General features: G+C 36.6%; 1 protein-coding gene and 1 non-coding gene across 2 annotated transcripts in view; one reads left to right on the top strand and one right to left on the bottom strand.

Moving 5' to 3' along the window:
• DACH2 (dachshund family transcription factor 2) overlaps positions 1-23,786 on the bottom strand; it is an 816,985-nt gene that overhangs the window by 474,320 nt on the left and 318,879 nt on the right. The gene's annotated exons all lie outside the window — the stretch shown is intronic.
• Positions 19,197-19,303, top strand: LOC120882732. The gene has a single exon (XR_005725585.1). It is a non-coding gene; the product is annotated as a U6 spliceosomal RNA (small nuclear RNA).

Here is a 23,786-nt window from a genome sequence, read left to right on the forward strand (position 1 = left end):
TTTTTTTTAAAAACAGAAACGACATTTATTGTGCAACTTTAACTCCAACTGAACATCTGGCATTCTAGAGGTATATGAAGTAATAAAATCAAGACTCCAATTAGAACACCTGAAATGACTGGCTCTAGTAACAAATGTTTCTTATAATTAAAAATATTGAATGTTTAAAAAACTCTCATAACATTTTAAGTTCCTAAAAGAAATGTGCCTAACACTTAAAAAACAACTTACTCTTCCATATAATTTGCTTTATAATACTGTGCTGGTTTCTGCCATACATCAACATGAATGAGCCATAGGTATACATATGTCCCTTCCCTCCTGACCTCCATCCTAACCCCACCCCTCTAGTTTGTCACAGAACACTGGGTTTGAGCTTCCTGTGGCATACAGCAAATTTCCACTGGCTCTCTGTTTTAAGAATTGATGCTTTTGAACTGTGGTGTTGGAGAAGACTCTTGAGAGTCCCTTGGACTGCAAGGAGATCCAACCAGTCCATTCTGAAGGAGATCAGCCCTGGGATTTCTTTGGAAGGAATGATGCTAAAGCTGAAACTCCAGTACTTTGGCCACCTCATGCGAAGAGTTGACTCATTGGAAAAGACTCTGATGCTGGGAGGGATTGGGGGCAGGAGGAGAAGGGGACGACCGACGATGAGACAGCTGGATGGCATCACGGACTCAATGGACGTGAGTCTGAGTGAACTCTGTGAGATGGTGATGGACAGGGACGCCTGGCGAGCTGTGGTTCATGGGCAAAGAGTCGGACACGAATGAGCGACTGAACTGAACTGAACTGAATGTGTATGTTTCAATGGTATGCCCTCAATTCATCCAACCCTCTCCTGCCACTGTATCTACAAGTCTGTTCTCTATGTCTGCATCTCTATTGCTGCCCTGAAAATAGGCTCATCCATACCACCTTTCTAGATTCCATATATATGCATTAATATACAATATTTGTAAAAAAATAATTTCTTATTGAAGGATAACTGCTTTACAGAATTTTGCTGTTTTCTGTCAAACTTCAGCATGAATCAGCCATAGGGATACATATATCCCCTCCCTTTTGAAATTCCCTACCATCTCCCTCCCCATCCCATCCCTCTCGGTTGATAGAGAGACCCTGTTTGAATTTCCTCAGGCATACAGCAAATTCCTGTTGGCAATCTATTTTATATATGGTATGAAAAGGCAAAATGGTAAGATACTGAAAGAAATACTCCCCAGGTCAGTAGGTGCCCTATATGCTACTGGAGATCAGTGGAGAAATAACTCCAGAAAGAATGAAGGCATGGAGCCAAAACAAAAACAATACCCCATTGTGGATGTGTCTGGTGATAGAAGCAAGGTCCAATGCGGTACAGATTAATATTGCATAGGAACCTGGAATGTCAGGTCCATGAATCAAGGCAAATTGGAAGTTATCAAACAAGAGATGGCAAGGGTGAACATCAACATTCTAGGAATCAGCAAACTAAAATGGACTGGAATGGGTAAATTTAACTCAGATGACCATTATATCTACTACTGTGGGCAGGAATCCCTAAGAAGAAATGGAGTAGCCATCATGGTCAACAAAAGAGTCCGAAATTCAGTACTTGAATGCAATCTCAAAAATGACAGAATGATCTCCGTTCATTTCCAAGGCAAACCATTCAATATCACAGTAATCCAAGTCTATGCCCCAACCAGTAATGCTGAAGAAGCTGAAGTTGAACAGTTCTATGAAGACCTATAAGACCGGTTAGAACTAACACCTAAAAAAGATGTCCTTTTCCTTATAGGGGACTGGAATGCAAAAGTAGGAAGTCAAGAAACACCTGGAGTAACAGGCAAATCTGGCCTTGGAATGAGGAATGAAGCAAGGCAAAGACTAATAGAGTTTTGCCAAGACAATGCACTGGTCATAGCAAACATCCTCTTCCAACAACACAAGAGAAGACTCTACACATGGACATCACCAGATGGTCAACATTGAAATCAGATTGATTATATTCTTTGCAGGCAAAGATGGAGAAGTTCTATACAGTCAACAAAAACAAGACCAGGAGCTGACTGTGGCTCAGATCATGAACACCTTATTACCGAATTCAGACTCAAATTGAAGAAAGCAGGGAAAACCGCTAGACCATTCAGGTATGATCTAAGTCAAATCCCTTATGATTATACAGTGGAAGTGAGAAGTAGATTTAAGGGCCTAGATCTGATAGATAGAGTGCCTGATGAACTATGGACTGAGGTTCGTGACATTGTACAGAAGACAGGGATCAAGATTATCCCCATGGAAAAGAAATGCAAAAAAGCAAAATGGCTGTCTGGGGAGGCCTGACAAATAGCTGGGAAAAGAAGAGAAGTGAAAAGCCAAGGAGAAAAGGAAAGATATAAGCATCTGAATGCAGAGTTCCGAAGAAGAGCAAGAAGAGATAAGAAAGCCTTCTTCAATGATCAATGAAAAGAAATAGAGGAAAACAACAGAATGGGAAAGACTAGAGATCTCTTCAGGAAAATTAGAGATACCAAGGGAACATTTCATGCAAAGATGGGCTCGATAAAGGACAGAAATGGTATGGACCTAACAGAAGCAGAAGATATTAAGAAGAGGTGGCAAGCATACACAGAAGAACTGTACAGAAAAGATCTTCATGACCCTGATAACCACGATGGTGGGATCACTCATCTAGAGCCAGATATCCTGGAATATGAAGTCAAGTGGGCCTTGAGAAAGCATCACTAGGAACAAAGCTAGTGGAGGTGATGGAATTCCAATAGACCTATTTCAAATCCTGAAAGATGATGCTGTGAAAGTGATGCACTCAATATGCCAGCAAATTTGGAAAGTTCAGCAGTGGCCACAGGACTGGAAAAGGTCAGTTTTCATTCCAACCCCAAAGAAAGGCAATGCCAAAGAATGCTCAGACTACTGCACAATTGCACTCATCTCCCAGGCTAGTAAAGTAATGCTCAAAATTCTCCAAGCCAGGCTTCAGCAATACGTGAATGGTGAACTCCCTGATGTTCAAGCTGGTTTTAGAAAAGGCAGAGGAACCAGAGATCAAATTGCCAACATCCTCTGGATCATGGAAAAAAGCAAGAGAGTTCCAGAAAAACATCTATTTCTGCTTTGTTGACTATGCTAAAGCCTTTGACTGTGTGGATCACAATAATCTGTGGAAAATTCTGAAAGAGATGGGAATACCAGACCACTTGACCTGCCTCTTGAGAAATCTGTATGCAGGTCAGGAAGCAGCAGTTAGAACTGGACATGGAACAACAGACTGGTTCCAAATAGGAAAAGGAGTACGTCAAGGCTGTATATTGTCACCCTGCTTATTTAACTTATATGCAGAGTACATCATGAGAAACGCTGGACTGGAAGAAACACAAGCTGGAATCAAGATTGCTGGGAGAAATATCAATAACCTCAGATATGCAGATGACCCCACCATTATGGCAGAAAGTGAAGAGGAACTAAAAAGCCTCTTTTTGAAAGTAAAACAGGAGAGTGAAAATGTTGGCTTAAATCTTAACATGCAGAAAGCAAAGATCATGGCATCTGGTCCCATCACTCCATGGGAAATAGATGGAGAAACAGAGGAAACAGTGTCAGACTTTATTTTTTTGGGCTCCAAAATCACTGCAGATGGTGAATGCAGCCATGAAATGAAGACGCTTACTCCTTGGAAGAAAAGTTATGACCAACCTAGATAGTATATTCAAAAGCAGAGACAATACTTTGCCGACTAAGTTCTGTCTAGTCAAGGCTATGGTTTTTCCTGTGGTCATGTATGGATGTGAGAGTTGGACTGTGAAGAAGGCTGAGTGCTGAAGAATTGATGCGTTTGAACTGTGGTGTTGGAGAAGACTCTTGAGAGTCCCTTGGACTGCAAGGAGTTCCAACCAGTCCATTCTGAATGAGATCAGCCCTGGGATTTCTTTGGAAGGAATGATGCCAAAGCTGAAACTCCAGTACTTTGGCCACCTCATGTGAAGAGTTGACTCATTGGAGAAGACGTTGATGCTGGGAGGGATTGGGAGCAGGAGAAGCGGACGAGAGAGGATGAGATGGCTGGATAGCATCACTGACTCGATGGACACAAGTCTGAGTGAACTCTGGGAGTTGGTGATGGACAGAGAGGCCTGGCGTGCTGTGATTCATGGGGTCGCAAAGAGTCGGACACGACTGAGTGACTGAACTGAACTGAACTGAACTGAACTGAACTGAACTGAACTGAATGTAAGTTTCCATGTTACTCCTTCCATACATCTCACCCTCTCCTCCCCTCTCCTCATGTCTGAAAGTCTATTCTCTATGTCTTCTTCATTTCTTCCTTGTAACTAAATTATTCAGCACCATTTTTCTAAATTCCACATATATGTGTTAGGATATGGTATTTTTCTTTCCCTTTCTGACTCACTTCACTCTGTATAATAGGTTCTAGGTTCATCCACCTCATCAGAACTGACTTAAATGCATTTCTTTTTATGGCTGAGTACTATTCCATTGTGTATATATACCACTACTTCTTTATCCATTCATATGTCAATGGACATCTAGGTTGCATCCATGTTCTAGCTATTGTAAATAATGCTGCAGTGTACAATGGGATACATGTGTCTCTTTCAGTTTTGGTTTCCTCAGGGTATATGCCTAGGAGTGGGATTGCTGGTTCATATGGTGGTTTTATTCTTAGGTTTTTATGGAATCTCCATACCATCTTCCATAGTGACTATATCAATTTACATTCCCACCAATAGTGCAAGAGGGTTCCCCTTTCTCCACACCATTTCCAGCATTTATTGTTTGTAGCCTTTTTGATGAAGGCCATTCTGACCGGTGTGAGGTGATATCTCATTGTAGTTTTGATTTGCATTTCTCTAATAATGAGAGATGTAGAGCATCTTTTCATGTGTTTCTTAGCCATCTGTATGTCTTCTTTGGAGAAATGTCTGTTTAGTTCTTTGGCCCACTTTTTGATTGGGTCGTTTATTTTTCTGGAATTGAGCTGCAGGTGTTTCTTGTATATTTTTGAGATTAAATCTTTGTCAGTTGCTTCATTTGCTATTATTTTCTCCCATTCTGAAGGCTCTCCTTTCACCTTGCTTATAGTTTCCTTTGTTGTGCAAAAGCTTTTTAGTTTAATTAGGTCCCATTTGTTTATTTTTTCTTTTATTTCCAATATTCTGGAAGGTGGGTTATAGAGGATCCTGCTGTGATTTATGTCAGAGAGTGTTTGCCTATGTTTTCCTCTAGTACTTTTATAGTTTCTGGTCTTATGTTTAGATCTTTAATCCATTTTGAGTTTATCTTTGTGTATGGTGTTAGAACATGTTTTAGTTTCATTCTTTTACAAGTGGTTGACCAGTTTTCCCAGAACCACTTGTTAAAGAGATTGTCTTTTCTCCACTGTATATTCTTGCCTCCTTTGTCGAAGATAAGGTGTCCATAGATGCCTGGATTTATCTCTGGGCTTTCTATTTTATTCCATTGGTCTATATTTTTGTCTTTGTGCCAGTACCATACTGTCTTGATGACTGTAGCTTTGTCTGAGTCAAAGCTTCAGGCTATGACTGAGCCTAAAGTCAGGAAGGTTTATTCCTCCAGTTCCATTCTTCTTTCTCAAGATTGCCTTGGCTACCCGAGGTTTTTTGTATTTCCATACAAATTGTGAAATTATTTGTTCTCGTTCTGTGAAAAATACCGTTGGTAGCTTCATAGGAACACCTTTCTTTTGTTATATCTCTAACAAGACATTCAAGGATGATTTGTGGTAAATTGTGATCATTTACTCCAAAAAAATGTCACTTTGTGGGTGATGGGAATCGGCTTATCATGAACAGTCCTAAAATTTCTTAATCATTCTCCGTGACATTTTTATATGGATAAGTTCTAACAGACCATTCACTGGACTATAATTGAGACAAACTTCTAAACCAGAAAATCAATCTCTCTCTCCTTTTCAGCCTATAAAATTTTCAAGTATTTTTCCTATATCCAAATATGAGTGAAATCACAAAACACCAAGACATTTTGTAATTAAAATAGTACAAAAATAAAGAGAATACTAAATGGAAGCAAGAGAAAACCAGGAAGTTACATACAAGGAAATGACCATAATAGGAAATTTAAAAACCAGAGGGAGTGGCATGATATTTGCACATATGAAGAGGAAAACCTACAGAAAAAGCATTGTTGTTTAGTTACTAAGTCATAACTGACTCTGTAACCCCATAGAGAGCAGCACACCAGTCTTCCCTGTCCTTCACAATCTCCCAGAGTTTGCTCACACTCATGTCCATTGAATCGGTAATGGCATCCAACCATCTTATCCTCTATTGTGCCCTTCTCCTCCTGCCTTCAATCTTCCCCAGCATCAGCGTCTTTTCCAGTGAAACGGCTCTTTGCATCAAGTGGCCAAAGTATTGGAGTTTCAGACTCAGCATCAGTCCTTCCAATGAATATCCAGGACTGATTTCCTTTAGGATTGACTGGTTTGATTTCCTGGCACCCCAAGGGACTCTCAAGAGTTTTCTCCAGCATCACAGTTTGAAAGCATCAATTCTTTGGTATTCAACTTTCTTTAGAGTCCAACTCGCACAACTGTATATGACTACTGAAAAGACCATAGCTTTGACTATAGACCTTTGTTGTCAAAGTAATGTCTCTGCTTTTCAATACACTGTCTAATAACTGTTTGTCATAATTTTTCTTTCAAGGAGCATGTGTCTTTTAATTTCATGGCTGCATTCACCATCTGCAGTGATTTTAGACCCCAAGAAAATAGTCTGTCACTGTTACCCATCTATTTCCCATGAAGTGATGGGACTGGATGCCATGATCTTAGTTTTTTTAATGTTGAGTTTTAAGGTAGCTTTTTCACTCTCTTCTTCCAGCTTCATCAAGGGGCTCTTTAGTTCCTCTTCCCTTTCTGCCATAAGGGTGGTGTCATCTGCATATCTGAAGTAATTGATATTTCTCATGGCAATCTTGATTCCAGCTTGTGCTTCATCCAGCCTGGCATTTCACATGATGTACTCTGCATATAAGTTAAATAAGCAGGGTGACAATATACAGTCTTAACATACTCCTTTCCTAATTTGGAATCAGTCTGTTGTTTCATGTCCAGTTCTAACTGTTACTTCTTGACCTGTATACAGATTTCTTAGGAGGCAGGTAAGATGGTCTGATATTCCAATCTTTAAGAATTTTCCATATTTTGTTGCGCTCCACCCAGGCAAAGGCTTTTAGCATAGTCAATGAGGCAGAAATATATATTTTTGTAGAATTCCCTCCCAACTGATGTCGGCAATGTGATCTCTGGTTCCTCTGCCTTTTCTAAGGTTATGAGAGGGTAACAGGCAGGAAGGCCATGGGTCTCCAAATAGAGGAAATAGCCTGCAAGTGTCAGACATTTTTATCTCTCTTAAGCGGCAGGAGGAAACAAAGTTGCGATATTTTTCCTTCTCTATACAATTTTTTTTTGTGAAGTTATTTTTATTTTTATTCCTATTTTATTTATTTTATTTTTATTTTTTTATATAATTTATTATTTTTTTTTACTTTACAATTCTGTATTGGTTTTGGCATAGATTGACATGAATCCACCACGGGTGTTCATGCGTTCCCAAACATGAACCCCCCTCCCACCCCCCTCCCCACAACATCTCTCTGGGTCATCCCTGCATACCAGCCCCAAGCGTGCCATATCCTGCATCAGACATAGACTGGCAATTCGATTCTTACATTATATTATACATGTTTCAATGTCAATTCTCCCAAATCATCTCACCCTCTCCCTCTCCCACTGAGTCTAAAAGTCCGCTATACCCATCTGTGTCTTTTTTGCTGTCCTGCATACAGAGTCATCATTGCCATCTTTCTAAATTCCATATATATGTGTTAGTATGCTGTATTGGTGTTTTTCTTTCTGGCTTACTTCACTCTGTATAATCGGCTCCAGTTTCATCCATCTCATCAGAACTGATTCAAATGTATTCTTTTTCATGGCTGAGTAATACTCCATTGTGTATATGTACCACAGCTTTCTTATCCATTCATCTACTGATGGACATCTAGGTTGTTTCTATGTCCTGGCTATTATAAACAGTGCTGCGATGAACATTGGGGTACATGTGTCTCTTTCAATTCTGGTTTCCTCTGTGTGTATGCCCAGCAGTGGGATTGCTGGGTCAAAAGGCCATTCTATTTGCAATTTTTTAAGGAATCTCCACACTGTTCTCCATAGTGGCTGTACTAGTTTGCATTCCCACCAACAGTGTAGGAGGGTTCCCTTCTCTCCACACCCTCTCCAGCATTTATTGCTTGCAGATTTTTGGATCGCAGACATTCTGACTGGTGTGAAGTGGTACCTCATTGTGGTTTTGATTTGCATTTCTCTAATAATGAGTGATGTTGAGCATCTTTTCATGTGTTTGTTAGCCATCCGTATGTCTTCTTTGGAGAAATGTCTATTTAGTTCTTTGGCCCATTTTTTGATTGGGTCGTTTATTTTTCTGGAATTGAGCTGCAGGAGTTGCTTGTATATTTCTGAGATTAGTTGTTTTTCAGTTGCGTCATTTGCTATTATTTTCTCCCATTCCGAAGGCTGTCTTTTCACTTTGCTTATATTTTCCTTTGTTGTGAAGAAGCTTTTAATTTTAATTAGGTCCCATTTGTTTATTTTTGCTTTTATTTCCAGAATTATGGGAGGTGGATCATAGAGGATCCTGCTGTGATTTATGTCAGAGAGTGTTTTGCCTATGTTCTCCTCTAGGAGTTTTATAGTTTCTGGTCTTACATTTAGATCTTTAATCCATTTTGAGTTTATCTTTGTGTGCGGTGTTAGAAAGTGATCTAGTTTCATTCTTTTACAGGTGGTTGACCAGTTTTCCCAGCACCACTTGTTTAAGAGATTGTCTTTTCTCCATTGTATATTCTTGCCTCCTTTGTCAAAGATAAGGTGTCCATAGGTGTGTGGATTTATCTCTGGGCTTTCTATTTTGTTCCATTGATCTATATTTCTGTCTTTGTGCCAATACCATACTGTCTTGATGACTGTGGCTTTGTAGTAGAGCCTGAAGTCAGGCAAGTTGATTCCTCCAGTTCCATTGTTCTTTCTCAAGATTCCTTTGGCTATTCGTGGTTTTTTGTATTTCCATACAAATCTTGAAATTATTTGTTCTAGTTCTGTGAAAAATATTGCTGGAAGCTTGATAGGGATTGCATTGAATTTGTAAATTGCTTTGGGTAGTATACTAATTTTCACAATATTGATTCTTCCGATCCATGAGCATGGTATATTTCTCCATCTATTAGTGTCCTCTTTGATTTCTTTCATCAGTGTTTTATACTTTTCTGTATATAGGTCTTTAGTTTCTTTAGGTAGATATATTCCTAAGTATTTTATTCTTTTTGTTGCAATGGTGAATGGAATTGTTTCCTTAATTTCTTCTTCTACTTTCTCATTATTAGTGTATAGGAATGCAAGGGATTTCTGTGTGTTGATTTTATATCCTGCAACTTTACTATATTCATTAATTAGCTCTAGTAATTTTCTGGTAGAGTCTTTAGGGTTTTCTATGTAGAGGATCATGTCATCTGCAAACAGTGAGAGTTTTACTTCTTCTTTTCCAATTTGGATTCCTTTTATTTCTTTTTCTGCTCTGATTGCTGTGGCTAAAACTTCCAGAACTATGTTGAATAGTAGTGGTGAAAGTGGGCACCCTTGTCTTGTTCCTGACTTTAGGGGAAATGCTTTCAATTTTTCACCATTGAGGATAATGTTTGTGGTGGGTTTGTCATATACAGCTTTTATTATGTTGAGGTATGTTCCTTCTATTCCTGCTTTCTGGAGAGTTTTTATCATAAATGGATGTTGAATTTTGTCAAAGGCCTTCTCTGCATCTATTGAGATAATCATATGGTTTTTATTTTTCAATTTGTTAATGTGGTGAATTACATTGATTGATTTGCGGATATTGAAGAATCCTTGCATCCCTGGGATAAAAGCCCACTTGATCTGATCATAATGCATTAAGATTAGATCTCAATTACAGGAGGAAAACTATTAAAAATTCCAACATATGGAGGCTGAACAACACGCTTCTGAATAACCAACAAATCACAGAAGAAATCAAAAAAGAAATCAAAATATGCATAGAAACTAATGAAAATGAAAATACAACAACCCAAAACCTGTGGGACACTATAAAAGCAGTGCTAAGAGGAAAGTTGATAGCAATACAGGCATACCTCAAGAAACAAGAAAAAAGTCAAATAAATAACCTAACTCTACACCTAAAGCAACTAGAAAAGGAAGAATTGGAGAACCCCAGAGTTAGCAGAAGGAAAGAAATCTTAAAAATTAGGGCAGAAATAAATGCAAAAGAAACAAAAGAGACCATAGCAAAAATCAACAAAGCAAAAAGCTGGTTCTTTGAAAGGATAAATAAAATTGACAGACCATTAGCCAGACTCATCAAGAAGCAAAGAGAGAAAAATCAAATCAATAAAATTAGAAATGCAAATGGAGTGATCACAACAGACAACACAGAAATACAAAGGATCATAAGAGATTACTATCAGCAATTATATGCCAATAAAATGGACAATCTGGAAGAAATTGACAAATTCTTAGAAAAGTACAATTTTCCAAAACTGAACCAGGATGAAATTGATAATCTTAACAGACCCATCACAAGCACGGAAATTGAAACTGTAATCAGAAATCTTCCAGCAAACAAAAGCCCAGGTCCAGACGGCTTCACAGATGAATTCTACCAAAAATTTAGAGAAGAGTTAACACCTATCCTACTCAAACTCTTCCAGAAAATTGCAGAGGAAGGGAAACTTCCAAACTCATTCTATGAGGCCACCATCACCCTAATACCAAAACCTGACAAAGATACTACAAAAAAAGAAAACTACAGGCCAATATCACTGATGAACATAGATGCAAAAATCCTCAACAAAATTCTAGCAATCAGAATCCAACAACACATTAAAAAGATCTATACAAATTTAAAAGGAGGTTTATCTTAAAATTCTGTGTTGCCATGACACCTGGTTTCACCTGAAGTTAACAAATGCCTTTTTCTTATGGAAATGTTTATCTTAGGCTATGCTAATGTACTATGCATTTACTCCAAACTCTGTCTTCAAGTCGGTTCTGCCTTTTGGCTCAGAACCTACTTGATAAACCAGTATGTTATACTCTGATGTTGTTCCTCTAATCTATGTAAATAACACTATTTGTAGGCTGCTCTGCCCTTCTTCAAGATTCAAGTTAATCCTTTTATGGCCCAAGATGAACCATTTGGAGCCAAGATTATCCCAAAATACATCCTATGGGTGAGGGGCCTGGTGCCATTCTAAGTTTTGAGACATTCCTTTCTTTCATTAACAGACTGCTGATAACTACATAACATCCAGCTAAAGACTAGCAGGGGGGTACTCTTTCTGCCCCCTTCTGATGCCTATGTCAGAAGCTTTCTCTATCTCCTTTATACTTTAGTAAAACTTTATTACACAAAAGCTCTGAGCGATCAAGCCTCGTCTTTGGCCCCGGATTGAATTCTTCTCCTCCAGGGGCCAAGAATCCCGGCGTCATAATTCAACAACAACCTTTCAGTTATACATGTGGAAGTTTTCGGGTCACATACTGTTGAACCTAGCTTGAAAGATTTTGAGCATCTACACAACAAAGATTTTATTCAGATTTGATGGAGAGAATAAAAGGTTTACAGCAGCTTTGCAAGAAAGAAACAGACCTCTCTAAGTTAAAAACAAAAGGACATAGATAGAAATATGACAATTAAGAAAGGAGAAATATCACAAGTATAGGCAAATATGCAGTTGTTGTTACTGTTTAGTCACTAAGTTGTGTCCAACTCTTTGCAGCCCCATGGACTGCAACACGGGTTTCCTAGGTGGCTCAGTAGTAAAGAATCTGCCCGAAATGCAGAAGTCACAGGAGAGGCAGGTTCAATCCCTGGATTGGGAAAATCCTCTGAAGGAAGGCATGACACCCCACTCCAGTATTCTTGCCTACAGAATTCCATGGATAGAGGAGACTGGTGGGCTACAGTCCATAGGGATGCAAAGAGTCGGACACAACTGAAGCAATTTATCACGCATGCATGGCCTGCAGCATTCAGGCTCCTCTTTTTTCACTATCTCCTGGAATTTTCTCAAAATCATGTTTATTGCATCAGTGATACTATCTAACCATCTCATCCTCTGCCGCCCCCTCCTCTTTTGCCTTCAATCTTTCCCAGCATCAGGAACATTTTCAATGAATCAGCTCTTTCTACAGGGTGGCCAAAGAACTGCAGCCTCGCCTCAGCATCAGTTCTTTCAAGGAATATTCAGGGTTGACTTCCTTAAAGATTGACTGGTTTGATATCCCTGTGAAGAATTTCTCCAGCACCACAATTTGGAAACATTAATTTTTTTGGTGCTTACATTACTTTATGGTCCAACTCTCACATCCATATACGACTACTAAATAAAAAAACATAGCTTTGACTATACAGTTCTTTGTTGGTAAGGTGATGTCTCTTCATTTTAATATGTTTTCTAGGTTTATCACAGCTTTCCTACCAAGGAGTAAGTGTCTTTTTATTTCATGGCTCCAGTGATTTTGGAGCCCAAGAAAGGAAAATCAGTCACTGCTTCCACTTTTTTACCTTCTGTTTGTGATGAACTGATGAGACCACATGCCAGGATCTTAGTTTTTTTAATGTTGAGTTTCAAGGCAGCTTTTTCACCCTCTTCTTTCATGCTCTTCAAGAGGCTCTTTAGTTACTCTTTACTTTTTTTCCATTAGAGTGGTATCATCTGCATATCTAAGGTGGTCTATATTCCTACTGGAAATCTTGACCCCAGCTTGTGATTCATTCAGACTGGCATTTCGGATGAGGTACTCTACATATGAGCTACATAAGAAGGGAGACAATACACAGCCTGTTGTACTCCTTTCTCAGTTTTGAACCAGTCGTTCTATGTCTTGTTCTGTTGCTTTTTGACCCACATATAGGTTACTCAGGAGACAGGTAAGTTGGTCTGGTATTCCCATCTCTTTAAGAATTTTCCAGTTTGCTATGATCCCCAAAGTCAAAGGCTTTAGCATAGTCAATGAAGCAGAAATCAATGTATTTTTCTGGAACTGCCCTGCTTTCTCCATGAGCCAACAAATGTTGGCAATTTGATCTCTGGTTCCTCTGTCTCTTCCTCTGACCCAACTTGGACATCTGAAAGTTCTTAGTTCATGTAATGCTGAAGCCTAACATGAAGGATTTTGAGCATAACCTTGCTAGCATATGAAATGAGCACAATTGTACAGTAGTTTGAACATTCTTTGGCATTGCCTTTTTGGGGGATTGGAATGTAATCTGAACTTTTCCAGTCCTGTAGCTACTGCTGAGTTTTCCAGTTTGCTGACATATTGACTGGAGTGCTTTAACAGCATAATCTGTTAGGATTTTAAATAGCTCAGCTGAATTCCATCACCACTACTAGCTTTGTAGTAATGCTTCTTAAGGGCCACTTGAGCTCACGTGACAGGATGTCTGGCTCTAGTTGAGTGACCACACCATCATGGTTATCCAGCTCATTAAGACCTTTCTGTATAGTTCTTTTGCCTATTCTAGCCACCTTTCCTTAATCTTTTCTGTTTTTGTTAGGTCTTTACTGTTTTTGTCCTTTTTCATGCCCATGCTTGTATGAAATGTTCCCTTGATGTCTCAAATTTTCTTGAAGAGAACTCTAGTCATTCCTTTTCTTGTTTCCCTCTATTTCTTTGTATTGTTCATTTAAGAAGGCCTTCTTATTTACCTTATTAATCTCTGTAACTATGAATTCATTTGGGTATATCTTTCCCTTTCTCCCTTGCCTTTTGCCTTGCTTCATTCCTCACCTATTAGTAAAGTCTCCTCAGATGACCACTTTGCTTTCTTGCATATCTTTTACCTTGTGATGGTTTTGGTCACTGCCTCCTGCAAAATGTTACAAATTGCTGTCCATAGTTCTTCAGGCACTCTGTCTATCAGATCTTATCCCTTGATTCTGTTCATCATCCCTACTTATAATAATAAGGGATTTGGTTTAAGTAATATCTGAATGGCCTACTGCTTTTCTATATTTTCTTCAACTTAGGCTTGCATTTTGCATTTAGGATCTCATGATCTGAACCAGTCAGCTCCAAGTCTTTTTTTTTTTTGCTGACTGTATATAGCTTCTCCATCTTTGTCTGCAAAGAACATTATTTATCTGATTTCAATATTGACCATCTGGTGATTTCCATGTGTAGAGTCATCTCTTGTTGGAAGAGGGTGTTCACTATGACCAGTGATTTCTCTTCACAAAACTCTATTAGACTTTGCTGCTGCTACTGCTAAGTCACTTCAGTCCTGTTCGACTCTGTGCGACCCCAGAGATGGCAGCCCACCAGGTCCCCCGTCCCTGGGATTCTCCAGGCAAGAACACTAGAGTGGGTTGCCATTTCCTTCTCCAGTGCATGACAGTGAAAAGTGAAAGTGAAGTCACTCAGTCATGTCCGACTCTTAGCTACCCCAGGGACTGCAGCCCATCAGGCACCTCCATCCATGGGATTTTCCAGGCAAGAGTACTGGAGTGGGGTGCCATTGCCTTCTCTATTAGACCTTGCCCTGCTTAATTTTGTTCTCCAAGGCCAAACTTGCCTGTTATTTCAGGTATCTCTTGACTCCCTACTTTTGCATTCCAATCCCCTATGTTGAAAAGGACATCTTTTTGGTTGTTAGTTCTAGAAGGTCTTATAGGTCTTCATAGACCCAAACAACTTCAGTTTCTTCTGCATCAGTTGTTAGGGCATAGACTCAGATGACTGTGACATTGAATGATTTTTCTTGGAAATGATTCAAGATTATTCTATAGTTTTTGAGATTGTACCCTAGTGCTGCATTTCAGATTAATTTGTTGATTTCCTCCCAAAGTGGCTACATGGATACAAAAGATTTGTATATATGCTGTGTATAACAGATTTACTTCAGATCTACAAACACACACACTGAATTTAAGGGAATAGAAAAAGTTATTACAGCAAATGGGAATTAAAGCCAAGGTAGCATTACTTATATGAATCAAAATAGGCTTTAAAATCAATATTGTAATGAGAAACAAGATGGACATTACATAATGATCAAGGCATTGATGATACAACTTTTAAGTATATCTGTAACCAGCAAAGGAACATGTAAACACATAAAGCAAATATTAACAGATATAATGTGAGAAACTGAAAGTACAGTAAAAGTAGGAGCCTTTAATACCCCTATTTCATCAATAGACACATCCAGAAAGTAAACCAATAAGGAAACACTGGTCTTAAAGATAGGAACATTTGTCTTAAAAGACACATTAGACCAGATGGACTTAACAAATATATATAAACTATTCTACCCAAAAGTACACATTTTTTTTTTCACATACACATGGAATATTCTCCAGGTCAGATTATGTGTTAGTCCACAAAATGTCTCATTAAATTCAAAAACTCTGAAAATACATCAAGTATGTTTTCTGGCCATAATACTACAAAACTAGAAATCATCTTCAAGGAACAAAGACTACAAAAAACACAAACATGAAGAGGTTACACAATATGCTACTAAACAACCAATACTGAAGGAATTAAAGAAAAAAAAATTAAATACCTGGAGACAAATAGAAATAATAACACAATAATATAAAAAGCATGGACAAAAGCAGAAGCAGGTAAAAGCAGTTCATAAAGGAACTATATAACAAACCAGCCTAACTCAAGAAACATGAAACATATGAAACATCCCAAATTTACACCTAAAGTAACAAGAAAAGAAGAACAAACAAAACTCCAGTATTCTTGCCTGGAAAATCCCATGAATGGAGGAGCCTGGTAGGCTGCAGTCCATGGGGTCGCTAAGAGTTGGACACAACTGAACGACTTCACTTTCAATTTTCACTTTCATGCATTGGTGAAGGAAATGGCAACCCACTCCAGTGTTCTTGCCTGGAGAATCCCAGGGACGGGGGAGCCTGGTGGGCTGCCGTCTATGGGGATGCACAGGGTTGGACACGACTGAAGCGACTGAGCAGCAGCAGCAGCTTTCATTCCTATACACTAAGAATGAATGATCAGAAAGAGAAATCAAGGAAACAATCCCACCTACTGTTACATCAAAAAAGAATAAAAGAAATAAAAATAAATCTACGTAAGGAGGCAAAAGATCTGTAGCTGGAAAACTGTAAGATGCTAATGAAAGAAATTAAAGATGACACTAAAATCTCTGGAGAGGTATACTATGTTTTTGGATTGGAAGGATAGATATTTTCAAAATGACTATACTACCCAAAGCAATGTACAGATTCAATGCAATCTCTATTAAATTACAAATAGCATTTTTCACAGAATTAGAACAAAATAATTGTACAATTTTTATGGAAACACAAAAGACCCTAAATAGCTAAAGCTATCTTTAGAAAGAAAAAAGGAGCTAGAGGATTCAGGTCCCCTGACTTCAGACTATACCACAAAGTTACAGTAATCAAGATAATATGTTACTGGCACAAAAACAGAAATATAGATCAGTGGAACAGGATAGAAATTCCAGAGATAAACACATACACCTATGGTCAACTAATATATGGCAAAGGAAGCAAGAATATACAATGAAGAAAAGACAGTCTCTTTAATAAGTGATGCTGGCAAAAAAGGACAGCTACATGTAAAAGAATGAAGTTAGAACATTGTCTAAAACCATAAACAAAAGTAAACTCAAAATGGATTAAAGACTTAAATGTGAGAGCAGGTACTATAAAACTCTTAGAGGAAAAAACAGGCAGAACATTCTGACATAAATCACAGCAAGATCTTTTTTGATCCACCTCCTAGAGTAATGAAAATAAAAACAAAAATAAACAAAACACATGTACACCCGTGGCAGATTCATGTCAATGTATGGCAAAATCAATACAGTATTGCAAAGTAAAATAAAAAAAATTTTAAAAATTAAAAAACAAAAACATAACATAAAGAAGTTTTACCACTTATCCTTCTCAAACTATTCCAAAAGATTGTTGAGGCAGGAATGCTTAAAATCTCATTCTATGAGACCAGCATTATAGTGATACCAAAATCTGACAAAGATATCACACAAAAAAGGAAATTACAGGCCAATACCACTCATGAAAATAGATGCAAATATCCTCAACAAAATACTAGCAAACCAAATTCAACAACACAAGAGGATCACATACTCTGCTCAAGTGGGATTATCCCAGGGATACAAGGATGGGCTAATATCTGCAAATCACTCAATAACATACACTATATTAACAAACTGAAAAATAAAAATCATATAATCATCTCAATCGATACAGAAAAAGCTTTTGGTATAATTCAACATCCAAATAACAAGGTCCTATTGTATAGTGCAAGGAACTATATTCAATATCCTATGATTAATCATAATGGAAAAGAATATGAAAAGGAATGTGTGATATATATGCATGTATGACCAAATAATTTTTATAAACAGTAGAAACACAAAAAACTTGTAAAGCCACTGCATTTCAATAAAATAATTTTTACAAAATTCAACATCCATTTATGATAAGAATTATACAAAGTGAGTATAGAGGAAACAATTTGATATAATAAAAGCCTTATATGACAAGCTCACAGCTTGTCAACTGTGTCAACATCATACTCCACTGTGAAAAGCTGAAAATATTTCCACTAAAATCAGGAACAAGACAAGGATGCCCACTCTCACCACTTTTATTCAGCATAATATTGGAAGTCTTAACCACAGCAACCAGAAAAAAAAAATAATAGAAGGAATCCAAATTGAAAAGGAAGAAATAAAATTGTCATTGTTACTATGCATACAACATGATACTATACATACATAGAAAATCCTAAAGACCTTAAAGGCATGATACTATACACAGAAAATCCTAAAGACACCAGAATAGTACTGGAATTCATCAAAGATTTAGTAAATTTTCAGGATATAAAATTAATATATATAATTCTGTTGCATTTTTAGACACTAAAAATTAACTATCAGAAAGAGAAATCAAGAAAACAATCCCATTTACAATCACTTCAAAAAGAGTATAATTCTACGGAGTAAATCTAAGAAGGAAAAGACCACTGAAAACTTCAGTTCACTGAAAACTATTAGACACTGATGAACAAAACTGAAGATCACATACACACACACACACACACAAGAGGAAAGATATATCATGTTCATGGACTGGAAGAATTAATGTTGTTAAAATGACCATACTACCCAAGACAATCTACAGATTCAATGCAATCTCTATCAAAGTACCAATGACATTTTCATAGAAGTAGAAAAAATAATTCTACAACTTGAATTAGAACACAAATTCTAAAAATTGTGTAGAAGCACAAATGACTCCAAAGAGCTAAAACAATAGTGAGGAAAAAATAAAAAAAAAACTAGAGATATTCACACTCCTGATTTCAAACTATACTATGAAACTGTAGGGAAATCTACACTGTAGGGTACTGACACAAATACAGACACATAGATCAATGTACAGAATAGTGAGCCCAGAAATAAGCTCACACACTTATGATCAATTAATCTAACAGAGACAGTATGAATATACAATGGGGAAAAGACAACCTCTTCAATAGATACTGTTTTGAAACTGAACAGTTACTTGCAGAATAAACTGGATTACTATCTCAAACCATGCACAAAAGTAAAGTCACAATGGATTGACATCTTAAATGTAGGACCTGAAACCATTAAAGTCATAGAAGAAAACACAAGCAATAAGCTCTTGACCCTGGGTTTAATAATACTTTTTGGATATGTCTCTTTGGGCAAAGGAAACAAAAGCAAAAATAAACACATGGGACTACATCAAACCAAAAATCTTTTGGACAGTGAAGGGAACTATCAACAAATCATAAAGGCCACCTACTGAGTGGGAGAACATATTTTCAAAGGATATATCTGATAAGGAGTTAATATCCACACACACACACACACAAAAACTGCATAGAATTCCACATCAAAAGAGCAAACTACCCAATTAAACCTGTGTAGACATTTTTCCAAAAGAAGACATACATATTGCCAATAGGCATGTGAAAAGATGCTCAACATCACTAATCAAATCAAACCCAAAATGAAGTGCTCGCTTCCGCAGCACATATACTAAACTTTGAATAATACAGATAAGATTAGCATGGCCCCTGCCAAAGGATGACACGCAAATTCATGAAACATTCCATATTTTTACAATACTGTAAAGTAATTATCCTCCAATTAAGATAAATTTAATTTTAAAAAATCACAATGAAGTATCAGCTCACAGCTCTTGGGATGGCTATTTCAAAAAAGGCAACAAATAACAAGCATTGGCAAGGATGTGGAGAAAGTAAACCCCCGTGCACTGATGGTGGGAATTAATTGATATGGCCATTATGGAAAAATTATGACATTTCCTCAAAAAATTAAAAATAGAACTACCATAAGATCCAATAATTCCACTCCTGGATATTTATCCAAACAAAACAAAAGCACTAATTTGAATATATATTTACACACCTATGCTCATTGCAGCATTATTTACAATAGCAAAGATATGGAAGCAACCTAAGTTCCTATTAATACATGAATGATTAATGAAGAAGTGTTATACATATAAAATAGAATACTACCCAGCCATAGAAAAGTATAAAAACCTGCCATTGGGACAACATGGATGGACCTTAGAAAATTGTTCTTTTTAAAACTTAAGGTTTAGCTACATACATACACATAGACAGGCTTCCTCAATGGCTCAGTGGTAAAGAATCCACCTGCTAATGCAGGAGACACAGGTTCAATCCCTGGGTCAGAAAGATCCCATGGAGAAGGAAATGGCAACCCACTCCAGTATTCTTGCATGGGACATTCCATGAAGAGAGGAACCCAGCAGGCTACAGTCCATGGGGTTGCAAAAAGAGCTGGACAGAACTTAGCGACTAACCAACAACAATACACATTGACACACCTTAAAGATGTGAGAGTGGTTTATAAAGCACTATACATTTTTGTCATCATCATCACCATAATCATGTATTCCTTAAATTCCAAGTTTTCCACTCCACCTACATTGAAAGTAAGCAATGGGTTTTTCTCTATGAGTCTTCAAGGCAGTACAAAAATTGGTAGGAGTCTAAAAAAGTGGGTGGGGATACTTTTTAGGTTAGGATATTTATACAGAGGGAAAAAAGCACTGAAAGATATTAAAATAAAAATATTTGGAAACCCACATTTAGCTAAAATAATGGATGGAGTTCCTGTTATTAAACTGATAAAATTAACCTTTTTGGTTAGTAGAGAAACAGTAATTGTATGTAGTCTAAACTAACCATTAGAAAGTATTAGTCATTCAACTCTGGCTCCTATCAGGACAATGATTCTTCCTGGGCACATGAGAAATAAAGATAATAGTTACTACCATTTCTGACATAAAAGCAATCTCCATTTGTGTGACATAAAGAATGCTTTACAATATTAATCATTGAAAAAGTCAAAGATAGTCATAGGAAAAAAAATATTTTAAGTCAACCATTAAAAAGGTTGGTTTGTTTCTTTCTAGATAGATTTCTCCTGTGTTACACTCACAGAAGAAAGGCTTAGGACCACTCTGTTCTACTTATGACCACTTCTTAGCAATCAAACTAACTGAGTAATTATACAAAACATGTCTTGTAAAGGGAAGCTGATTCCAATCATGCTATCAGGCTAACTGACATTATATCATGTCATAAAATTGACATAACACTATGAAGATTTGGCAGGATTCTACTTGTAGCTCTGCCAACCCTGAGTTGATTTTTGAAGCTACTATTACTGGATTGGATATTCATAGGCTCAGTTTCCCAGGAACATAGATGGCAGCTGAAATTCCTAAAAATATTTTACCACAATAGAACTCAAAGAAAAAAGAAGACAGCTGAAGAATCTTCTACTTTTTAAGAAATGAACACTATAGAAATTTCATTTGAAGCACTTTATTACTTCCTTGTAAGGTATCAGTTTAAATCGCTCTCAGGCCAAATTCCACATCTGTCTGTCTGAACCAGTTCATAAGCCAAGGAAAGGGGAGAAGTCATCTTTTGGGAAGTTCAAAGACACATATGACAAATCCATCCTTTGAGTATGATTCAAGGATATTAGCACTTTTGCGGTTTTGCCGAGAAAGATGGGGATAAAAGTCCTTCCTTTTCCCCTCTATAACACAAAACATTTAAAAAAAAATACTAGGTAATAAGATTATTATATATTAATGACCTAACAAGGAATTAAGATTGTTTCTATTGTACAGATTGTACAATAGAAATAGAGACAGAAACATGAGATGAGAATATCAGCAGTGTAATATATGAAGGCAAAATACAATTAAATTTCATCATTTTGTAATTACTCAGTAAATGGTTGGATGGAATTTGAGAAAACTCTGACTCACAAAATAAATTTTAATATGTTGTAATGTTTTTTTTCATATTGTTTGGTACAGAATGGTTGTTCAAGAAACATTATATGTTAAATGAAAACCATAAATTCGTATTATCTTTATCTAAAGATAGATATTAATCAATAGATAGATATTAAAAGATACTATATCTCTGGGTCTATAGTTACATAGATAGTCTTGAAATGAATACCAAACAACATTGTCAAGAATACCTCCCAAGGATCCTATCTCAGTGAAAAAAGTATTATCATCAGTAATTAGTAAGCTGATTATTTTGTATAGAAATAAATAAATTATTTGAAGTCATTGTTGGATACTTAAGTACATTTAAATTTCCCAAGTATTTGAGTATGGAATATGGAATGCAGAATGTGCTTCAGTTGTGTCTGACTCCTTGCAACCCCATGGACTATAGCCCACCAGGCTCCTCTGTCCATGGAATTTTCCACGCAAGAATACTGGAGCAGGTTGCTATTTTCCTACTCCAGGGGATCTTCCCGATCCAGGAATAGAGCCTGCATTTCTTATGTCTCCTGCATTAGCAGGTGGATCCTTTATCACTGGAGTTACCCAGAGAGCCAAGTATTTTAGTAACTCAATACCAATATATACACACACATTTTTATTTATACTTTTAGTTGGCTAAATAAGATACATTTAATATCAGAGACTTTAGCATAGTGACTGAATTATCTCAAAATTTTAATTAGTGGGGTTGAATGAATTGGTTTCTATTATATAGGGGAAATATGACCAAGAGGAAAATAAATACATTTGAAATGAAAATAAAACAAATCAAAAAGGAATAAAGTCATATAAAATAGAAATTTAAAAAATTACCTATATGCTAAGCAGATAAAAACAACATGGCATACCTGACATTATTCAGTATTATTCTACATTGTTAAGAATTTACATGTCAAGGTATATGAATAGAGAACTCTTCTTAAATCTAAGCATGATGACTTAACCATTTCTAAATCTTTTCACTTGTATATTTTTGCTTGCAACTGTTGGTGGGGATTTAAAAGCAAAATAATATACAAAAAACATCACTATATTTAAAAAGGAACATTGTGATCATTGCATTTTATTACCCTTAGACCCCATTTTCAAACTACAAATGCAAAGAAACAATATAAACAAATGGAAAAAAAGTTTCATTTACTTAGGCAAATTCAGCAGTATTCAAACTAGGTTCTCCAGACATATGACATTGAAACGGAAGGTAGCAGCACACTCACCAATAATTATTCAGTTTTATGTAAAATTATACACAGCTGTAAAATATTATCTCTTTCTTTACATATAATGTTGAGACTTAAGACCTGAAATTTTATTGGAAATCATTTTGATAATCATTTGAAAAAAAGATAATTCTCAACCCATAACATACCATATTACTATCAATTGAATTCTTCAAAAGTATATTTAAATAAATTAATGAAAATTAAGCTTGCAATGAATAGTAAGTATAATATCGAATATGAAACTTCCTGATAGCTAAATTGAGAATTGATTTTATCTCAATTATCTTTGCTAATGGAGGGGTTAAATGGTGTATCTAATGTAAAATAATGTATAATCCCAGAATTATCTCTACTTGGTTCACAGAGCATTTTTTTTCTTATATGTCTATAGTTGAGTAGGATATCCTTAAGCATGTAAAATAAGTTAATGTATTCTAAGAAAAGAAATTACTACAGAGCTGTGCAGACTCCTCTTCCTCCCTCTATTAAATGATTTTCTGTCTGCCATTTAGACAGAAGTATTCATGCCTTTTCCTACTCAATCCCTTATCTATCTCTATCATCTCTTTCTAGGTACAGCAAAGGGTTTGAATTGAAGAGTCTTTTTTTCCCCCAATGTTTCTCAACATGGTAAATTCAAGTTGTAGGAAGGAAGGCCAAGATTTTAACCCAAGGAAGGAGCCTCCATTATCTTGGAGAAGTTGAAGCATACATGCCAAGTAAATTAGGAGCAGATAAATACTTCAAAATGGATTTTAATATGTACTATAAGACATCATGATAAGTAGGGAAAAGTATTGGCCCTGGACTTTAAAAGACCTGAGTTTGAAACCCAGTTCTGTCACTCAGTTGCTTTATAATCTTAAGCAATTATTGTAAATACACTGAGCCATGTATTATTTACTTGAAAAATGAAGACAATATTGATAAACCTACTGTGAAGATTAAATGAAGTACATATAAAGCACCCATGTCTGGTACATAATAGAAACTTAATATATATTA

The sequence above is a fragment of the Oryx dammah genome, unplaced genomic scaffold, assembly GCF_014754425.2.
Source record: "Oryx dammah isolate SB20612 unplaced genomic scaffold, SCBI_Odam_1.1 HiC_scaffold_23, whole genome shotgun sequence".
Taxonomy (NCBI): domain Eukaryota; kingdom Metazoa; phylum Chordata; class Mammalia; order Artiodactyla; family Bovidae; genus Oryx; species Oryx dammah.